General features: G+C 43.9%; 1 pseudogene; it reads left to right on the top strand.

The window, feature by feature from the left end:
* Window positions 1-1,988: 1,988 nt before the first annotated feature.
* On the top strand, window positions 1,989-7,058 carry LOC121488726 (annotated as a pseudogene).
* Window positions 7,059-7,293: the final 235 nt, after the last annotated feature.

Below are 7,293 nucleotides of genomic sequence, written 5' to 3'. Positions count from 1 at the left end.
TGAGAGGATCATATGGTTCTTGGTTTTTCTCTTGCTGATATGATGAATTACATTGATTGTTTTACGAGTGTTGAACCAGCCTTGTGTCCCGGGGATAAGTCCTACTTGGTCATGGTGAATAATCTTCTTAATGTGCTGTTGGATCCTATTGGCTAGTATCTTGTTGAGAATTTTTGCAGCCATGTTCATCAGGGATATTGATCTATAATTCTCCTTTTTGGTGGGGTCTTTGTCTGGTTTTGGAATTAAGGTGATGCTGGCCTCATAGAATGTGTTTGGAAGTACTCCATCTCTTTCTATCTTTCGGAACAGCTTTAGTAGAATAGGTATGATTTCTTCTTTAAACGTTTGATAGAATTCCCCTGGGAAGCCATCTGGCCCTGGACTTTTGTGTCTTGGGAGGCTTTTGATGACTGCTTCAATTTCTTCCCTGGTTACTGGCCTGTTCAGGTTTTCTATTTCTTCCAGTTCCAGTTTGTGGTTTGTGGTAGTTTGTGGTTTTCTAGAAATGCGTCCATTTCTTCTAGATTGCCTAATTTATTGGAGTATAGCTGCTCATGTTTTTAAAATCGTTTGTATTTCCTTGATGTTGGTAGTGATCTCTCTTTCTCATTCATGATTTTATTAATTTGAGTCTTCTCTCTCTTCTTTTTAATAAGGCTGGCTAATGGTTTATCTATCTTATTAATTCTTTCAAAGAGCCACCTCCTTGTTTTGTTGATCTGTTCCACAGTTCTTCTGGTCTCTATTTCATTGAGTTCTGCTCAAATCTTTATTAACTCTTTTCTTCTGCTGGGTGTAGGATCTATTTGCTATTTTTTCTCTAGTTCCTTTTGGTGTAAGGCTAGCTTTTGTATTTGAGTTCTTTCCAGTTTTTGAATGGCTGCTTGTATTGTAATGTATTTCCCCCTCAGGACTGCTTTTGCTATATCCCAAAGACTTTGAATGGCTGTATCTTCATTCTCATTAGATTCCATGAATATTTTCAATTCTTCCTTAATTTCCTGGTTGACCCTTTCATCTTTTAGCAGGATGGTCCTTAACCTGCACGTGTTTGAGGTCCTTCCAAACTTCTTCTTGTGATTTAGTTCTAATTTCAAAGTATTATGGTCTGAGAATATGCAGGGGACAATCCCAATCTTTTGGTATCGGTTAAAACCTGATTTGTGACCCAGTATGTGGTCTATTCTGGAGAAAGTTCCATGTGCACTTGAGAAGAATGTGTATTCAGTTGCGTTTGGATGTAAAGTTCTGTAGATATCTGTGAAATCCATCTGGTCCAGTGTATCATTTAAAGCTCTTGTTTCTTTGGAGATGTTGTGCTTAGAAGACCTATCGAGTGTAGAAAGAGCTACATTGAAGTCACCAGGTATAAGTGTATTATTATCTAAGTATGCCTTAACTTTGGTTATTAATTGATTGATATATTTGGCAGCTCCCACATTCGGGGCATATATATTGAGGATTGTGAAGTCCTCTTGTTGGATAGATCCTTTAAGTATGATATAGTGTCCCTCTTCATCTCTCACTACAGTCTTCGGGATAAACTTTAGTTTATCTGATATAAGGATGGCTACCCCTGCTTTCTTTTGAGGACCATTTGAATGGTAAATGGTTCTCCAACCTTTTATTTTCAGGCCGTAGGTGTCCTTATGTCTAAAATGAATCTCTTGTAGACAGCAAATAGATGGGTCCTGCTTTTTTATCCAGTCTGAAACCCTGTGCCTTTTGATGGGGTCATTAAGCCCATTCACGTTCAGAGTTACTATTGGAAGATATGAGTTTAGTGTCATCAAAAACATTTTCTTTTAAGAGTGAACGAAGGAAGCCTGCCGATTCAAGGAAGACAATTGCCAGTGTTTGTTACCAATAATAACATTTGGGCTTTCAAGCAAAAGGTAGGTTCCAGAAAACTTGAATCCACGACCTGAGCTTGACACTTGCCCATTCTGAAAGATTTTTCCGTTAAAATCAGTGATGAGGCCCCTGGACGCCGCCGAGTAAGCATCGTTAAAGTCTCCCCTCCCACCGCCGTCATGTCTAAGTCAGAGTCTCCCAAAGAGCCCGAGCAGCTGCGGAAGCTCTTCATCGGAGGTTTGAGCTTCGAAACGACCGATGAGAGTCTGAGGAGCCATTTTGAGCAATGGGGGACGCTTACGGACTGTGTGGTAATGAGAGACCCCAACACCAAGCGCTCCAGAGGCTTTGGGTTCGTCACGTCCGCCACCGTGGAGGAGGTGGACGCGGCCATGAACGCCCCGCGCACAAGGTGGACGGAAGAGCCGTGGAACCAAAGAGGGCTGCTCCCGAGAGGATTCTCAAAGACCCGGTGCCCACTTAACTGTGAAAAAGATTTTTGTCGGTGGCATTAAAGAAGACACTGAAGAACATCATCTAAGAGATTATTTTGAACAGTATGGGAAAATTGAAGTGATTGAGATCATGACTGACCGAGGCAGTGGCAAAAAGAGAGGTTTTGCTTTTGTGACCTTTGACGACCATGACTCTGTAGACAAGACTGTCATTCAAAAATACCATACTGTGAATGGCCACAACTGTGAAGTAAGGAAAGCCCTATCGAAGCAAGAGAAGGCTAGTGCTTCATCCAGCCAAAGAGGCCGAAGTGGTTCTGGAAACTTTGGTGGTGGTCGTGGAGGTGGTTTTGGTGGGAATGACAACTTTGGTCGTGGAGGGAACTTCAGTGGTCGAGGTGGCTTCGGTGGCAGTCGAGGTGGTGGTGGATACGGTGGCAGTGGGGATGGCTATAACGGATTTGGTAACGACGGAAGCAACTTTGGAGGTGGCGGAAGCTATAACGATTTTGGCAATTACAACAATCAATCCTCAAATTTTGGACCCATGAAAGGAGGAAATTTTGGAGGCAGAAGCTCTGGCCCCTATGGTGGTGGAGGCCAATACTTTGCCAAACCACGAAACCAAGGTGGCTATGGCGGTTCCAGCAGCAGCAGCAGCTATGGCGGTGGCAGAAGGTTTTAATTACTGCCAGGAAACAAAGCTTAGCAGGAGAGGAGAGCCAGAGAAGTGACAGGGAAGCTACAGGTTACAACAGATTTGTGAACTCAGCCAAGCACAGTGGTGGCAGGGCCTAGCTGCTACAAAGAAGACATGTTTTAGACAATACTCATGTGTATGGGCAAAAAACTCGAGGACTGTATTTGTGACTAATTGTATAACAGGTTATTTTAGTTTCTGTTCTGTGGAAAGTGTAAAGCATTCCAACAAAGGGTTTTAATGTAGATTTTTTTTTTTGCACCCATGCTGTTGATTGCTAAATGTAATAGTCTGATCATGACGCTGAATAAATGTGTCTTTTTTTAAATGTGCTGTGTAAAGTTAGTCTACTCTGAAGCCATCTTGGTAAACTACCCCAACAGTGTGAAGTTAGAATTCCTTCAGGGTGATGCCAGGTTCCACTCGAAATTTATTTGCAACCTGCTTGGGCACAGAAGCCATTGTCTCCACAAACCTTGGTGTGGTTGAACTGACAGTTAATGTGTTGTGACCTGGAGTTCACCGTTAAAAGGGTCACCCAAGCAAAGTCCTGGAGTTTATTTGGTTATTATGATTGTTGGCACATCCTATGCAATATATCTAAATTGAATTATGGTATCAGATAAAATTATAGATGGGATTAAAGCTTGTGTATCGTCAAAAAAAAAAAATCAGTGATGATATTGATGAGTATATGTTTTTATATTACATAATGAAATGCATAGATATTTAAAAGATCTGTATAACTCTGAACCAACATTTTCCAAATCATCAAAGCATGGCATTGTTTAAAAGATCCAAAGTACAAGACAGACCAATAGACTTTCATGTAATAAAGCAGGAAAAGTTCGTTAATATGGCTTCAGATTCCACAATGCAAATAACCTTTAAGAAAGTACAACTAGCCAGGTCTGGGTAGTACCAAAGTATGATATCCACAGTCATCTGAAAATTCGCTTAACACACTTCTCTTTTTCAACTACATGTTAGTGTGAGGCCAGATTTTCTTCATGTAGAGTCATCAAAACATATCATCTCCATAAACTGAACACAAAGTCTGTGCCTCATCAAGACCAGCCTCAACAGCCAGCCAGACTCCCCAGCTCCTTGCTCCCTCAGTTTCCCCTCAGGGACCTCAGCACTCATGTTTGGTATGAAGACCCTCCATATCCCTTCTACAGCATTTTCCATCAGCCATTTACTCCTCCAGCACCACTTGGCATTAAGTACTATCATCCTTGGCATTAAGTACCATCATCATTGCCAATAACCTGAGTCACAGGTGATTCCCACTCATCTGGCTGGTAAGTGGCAGCTCAGAGCCTCAAACTAAGGTAGGCCAGTTCCAGGATCCAGCCTCCTTCCCACCACACTTCACTGCTTCTGTGCAGGGCACTCTCCGGTTGAGGGATTTGCTGTATCATCAACCCAGAGCTGGGTTCTTTGGCTTTGGATGAAACCACCTTCTCCAAACCTGCTGAAAAGAACTCCTGCCTCTCTGCTAATTCCTTGGAATTGAGACTTTTCCTCCTACTCTTGCCACAAAACTGAAAAATGAGCTGCTGCAGGCTGAATTGCATCCCTCCTCCCGATTCATACACTGAAACCCTCACCCCGTGTATTTGGAGATGAGGCCTTTGGGGGATAATTGGGTTCAGATGAGGTCATGAAGGTGGGCCTCAGGATGGGATTAGTGCCCTTTATCAGAGATACCAGAGAACTTCCTCCCTCTCTCCCCCTGCCTCCACCAGCTTCTGGAGCCTTGATCTTGGGTTTCTAGTCTCCAGAGCAGTGAGAAATAAGTTCTTCTAGTGTAAGTCATACCAGTCTGGTATTTTGTTATGTTGTCAGCCTGACCTAATACATGGGATAACTCGATTTTTTTTTATTAATTCTGCCCCTTGCTTGACCTGCACTTAAGGTGTCTTCTGGTTCAATTTTTCTCATAACACAAGGCTGACGGCAATGGTCTGAGAATGAACATGAGTTGATAGAGGACCCAGTTGATAGCTGGGCCCTGACCCAGCTCTGCCTGAAAGTCTTCAGCCTCTGGGAGACCCCAGCACTGTCTCCAGTCACAGAGAGCCACAAGAGGCTTGCCCTCAGGGTTCCTGCCCACATAGGGCATCCCTGCTGCTTTTAATCTTTCCATTTCTTAACCTCCATATTCTCTTAAACTTCTTGGGATACATGTAATGATATTTAATTTTAATTCCATAGCTACTGTGGATTTTGCTGACTAGAAATGGAGGCTTCTGGATGCAGTGCCTTAATCCTCTTTAAAAAACACCTCCTGGGGCTCTCTGCAGCTGTAAATTGTAAAAACAAAAGCGGGATTTAAAAAATACACATGTGTCGTGATAATTATTTAACGGGTAAGACATCAGGTTTAAACAGTGATATGAAAGCATCCTTGGGAGAAGTGAGGCCTTAGCGGTATAAATCTTGATTATTGGTTACCATTCTCCGGTCTTATAATGTAGTAACAATTTCAATCCCTCCAACAGGAAAAAATTAACCCACACCTGCCTCTTCTTGGGCCAGGAGACAGACACAGCTAACAGGCCTGAGGGGGCTTCTGCTTTTGTGACACTAGGCACCATGTTCTCTATCCTCCTTACCCCCTTGCTGCCTGCGTTCACAGACCTGGGCTTTTCTCTCAGAGCCTTATCTAAATTCATCAACACACATGCAATGCTTCACCAGACTGTAAGCTCTACAAGGGCAGGTCAGATGTTTATTTTTAACCTAGGGTGATGGCCGATTGAAGTCTGCCTGGGACCCTCCCAGTTCCAGTTCTCAAAGCCCTGCACCCTGGGAATCCCTCGGGACTGTGGGTTCCCATGCCCTTGCACCGAGTCTGCAAACAGTTTTTGAATGAAGGGACAGACTTTAGGACAAGCTGATGTCATCCCAGAGGGAAGAGCACGTATGAAGAACAGCATAGTTGTTCAGAGTGTGACTGTGGAGCTGGATGGCTGGGTTCAAGTTCAAGCTCTGCCGCCTGCCAGCGATGTGACCTTGGGTAGCTCAACTTCTCTGTATCTCCGTCTCCTCTTTTGTAAGATGGGAAAGTAATGGTACCAGACGCAAAGGGGTGTTTGAAAATCAAGTTAGTTAATATGCGTAAAGCATCAGCGTCCAGTGCACGCTGTCAGAAATTAGGAAGACAACTGACCTAGTACTTGGTCCAGAGTAGGCATCCTAGCTTGCTTAAAACAGCAGGGGTGGGAGCAGCTCTCGGCCCAATTGTGAACAAAATGAAAGTATTCTTCAGTTTCTTTCACTCTTTTTACCCCCTTAGGCTTGTCACAAACCAGATCAGGTAATTCCCTCCTGCGTATTCAGTACATAAGTCCCAACTAACTGCCTCACCTATAGATCACTCTAGCCTTCCTCTCTAGCAGGGCACCACATTCTCTGGACTCATCCCTTCTTTGCTCGTCACCATGCCGTCTGCATCTACCACGTGACAGACCTGACTGCTGGTCGCTGATGAATTTGTTTGCACCGAAATGCCTCTACCCCACTGTACCTCACCCCCCACCCACAGGGGTTTAATATTCAAAGGGAACTCCCAGAAACCTCATTTTTTTAACCTAGGGAAACTGATCTCTAACAATTGGGATTTGAAGCTATGTGGGGAGGGAGGGGAGAGTTGGGAACAGGGCCATTTCGATGGCATCTCACAAATCCCTGTGAAGATCTGTGCCTGCCAACATGGAGGACTGGTTTCACCCTAGGCTCTCTCCATTCTTGCTTTGAGACACACATTCACTACCGGTTACCTAATGTGTCCTCATGCTGATTATATTGGAAAGTTGCAAACAGGTGAAGACTCTTACACTCAAGTAGAGATGCAAGGAAAACCAGTCCAAAAATATAATTTGGAGAGAATAGATGCTATCACCATGCCACCCATTCACAAGGGTGAATTTCTGGAGGTGGACAAGGCCACAAGAGAAATGGCTGAAAGTAAATTCACCAGGATGAGTGACGAACACCTCTACTTGGACCTTCACCTTTCCCTGGGAAAGGAGTCTTAGAAATGCCCAGCCAAACACAAAACCAAAGTGACCAGAGATGAACTTAGAATTTCCCTTCGAGGAATAAAGGGAAAGGAGAGAAAATGAGTGAAAATATCAGTGAGGGTGACAAAACATGAGAGACACATAACTCTGGGAAACGAACAAGGGGTAGTGGAAAGGGAGGTGGGCGGGGGGTTGGGGTGACTGGGTGATGGGCACTGAGGGGGGCACTTGGCGGGATGAGCACTGGGTG

The sequence above is a fragment of the Vulpes lagopus genome, chromosome 4, assembly GCF_018345385.1.
Source record: "Vulpes lagopus strain Blue_001 chromosome 4, ASM1834538v1, whole genome shotgun sequence".
Taxonomy (NCBI): Eukaryota; Metazoa; Chordata; class Mammalia; order Carnivora; family Canidae; genus Vulpes; species Vulpes lagopus.
Note: the sequence above shows the minus strand (reverse complement) of the source record. Positions and strands in the feature narration are given on the sequence as shown.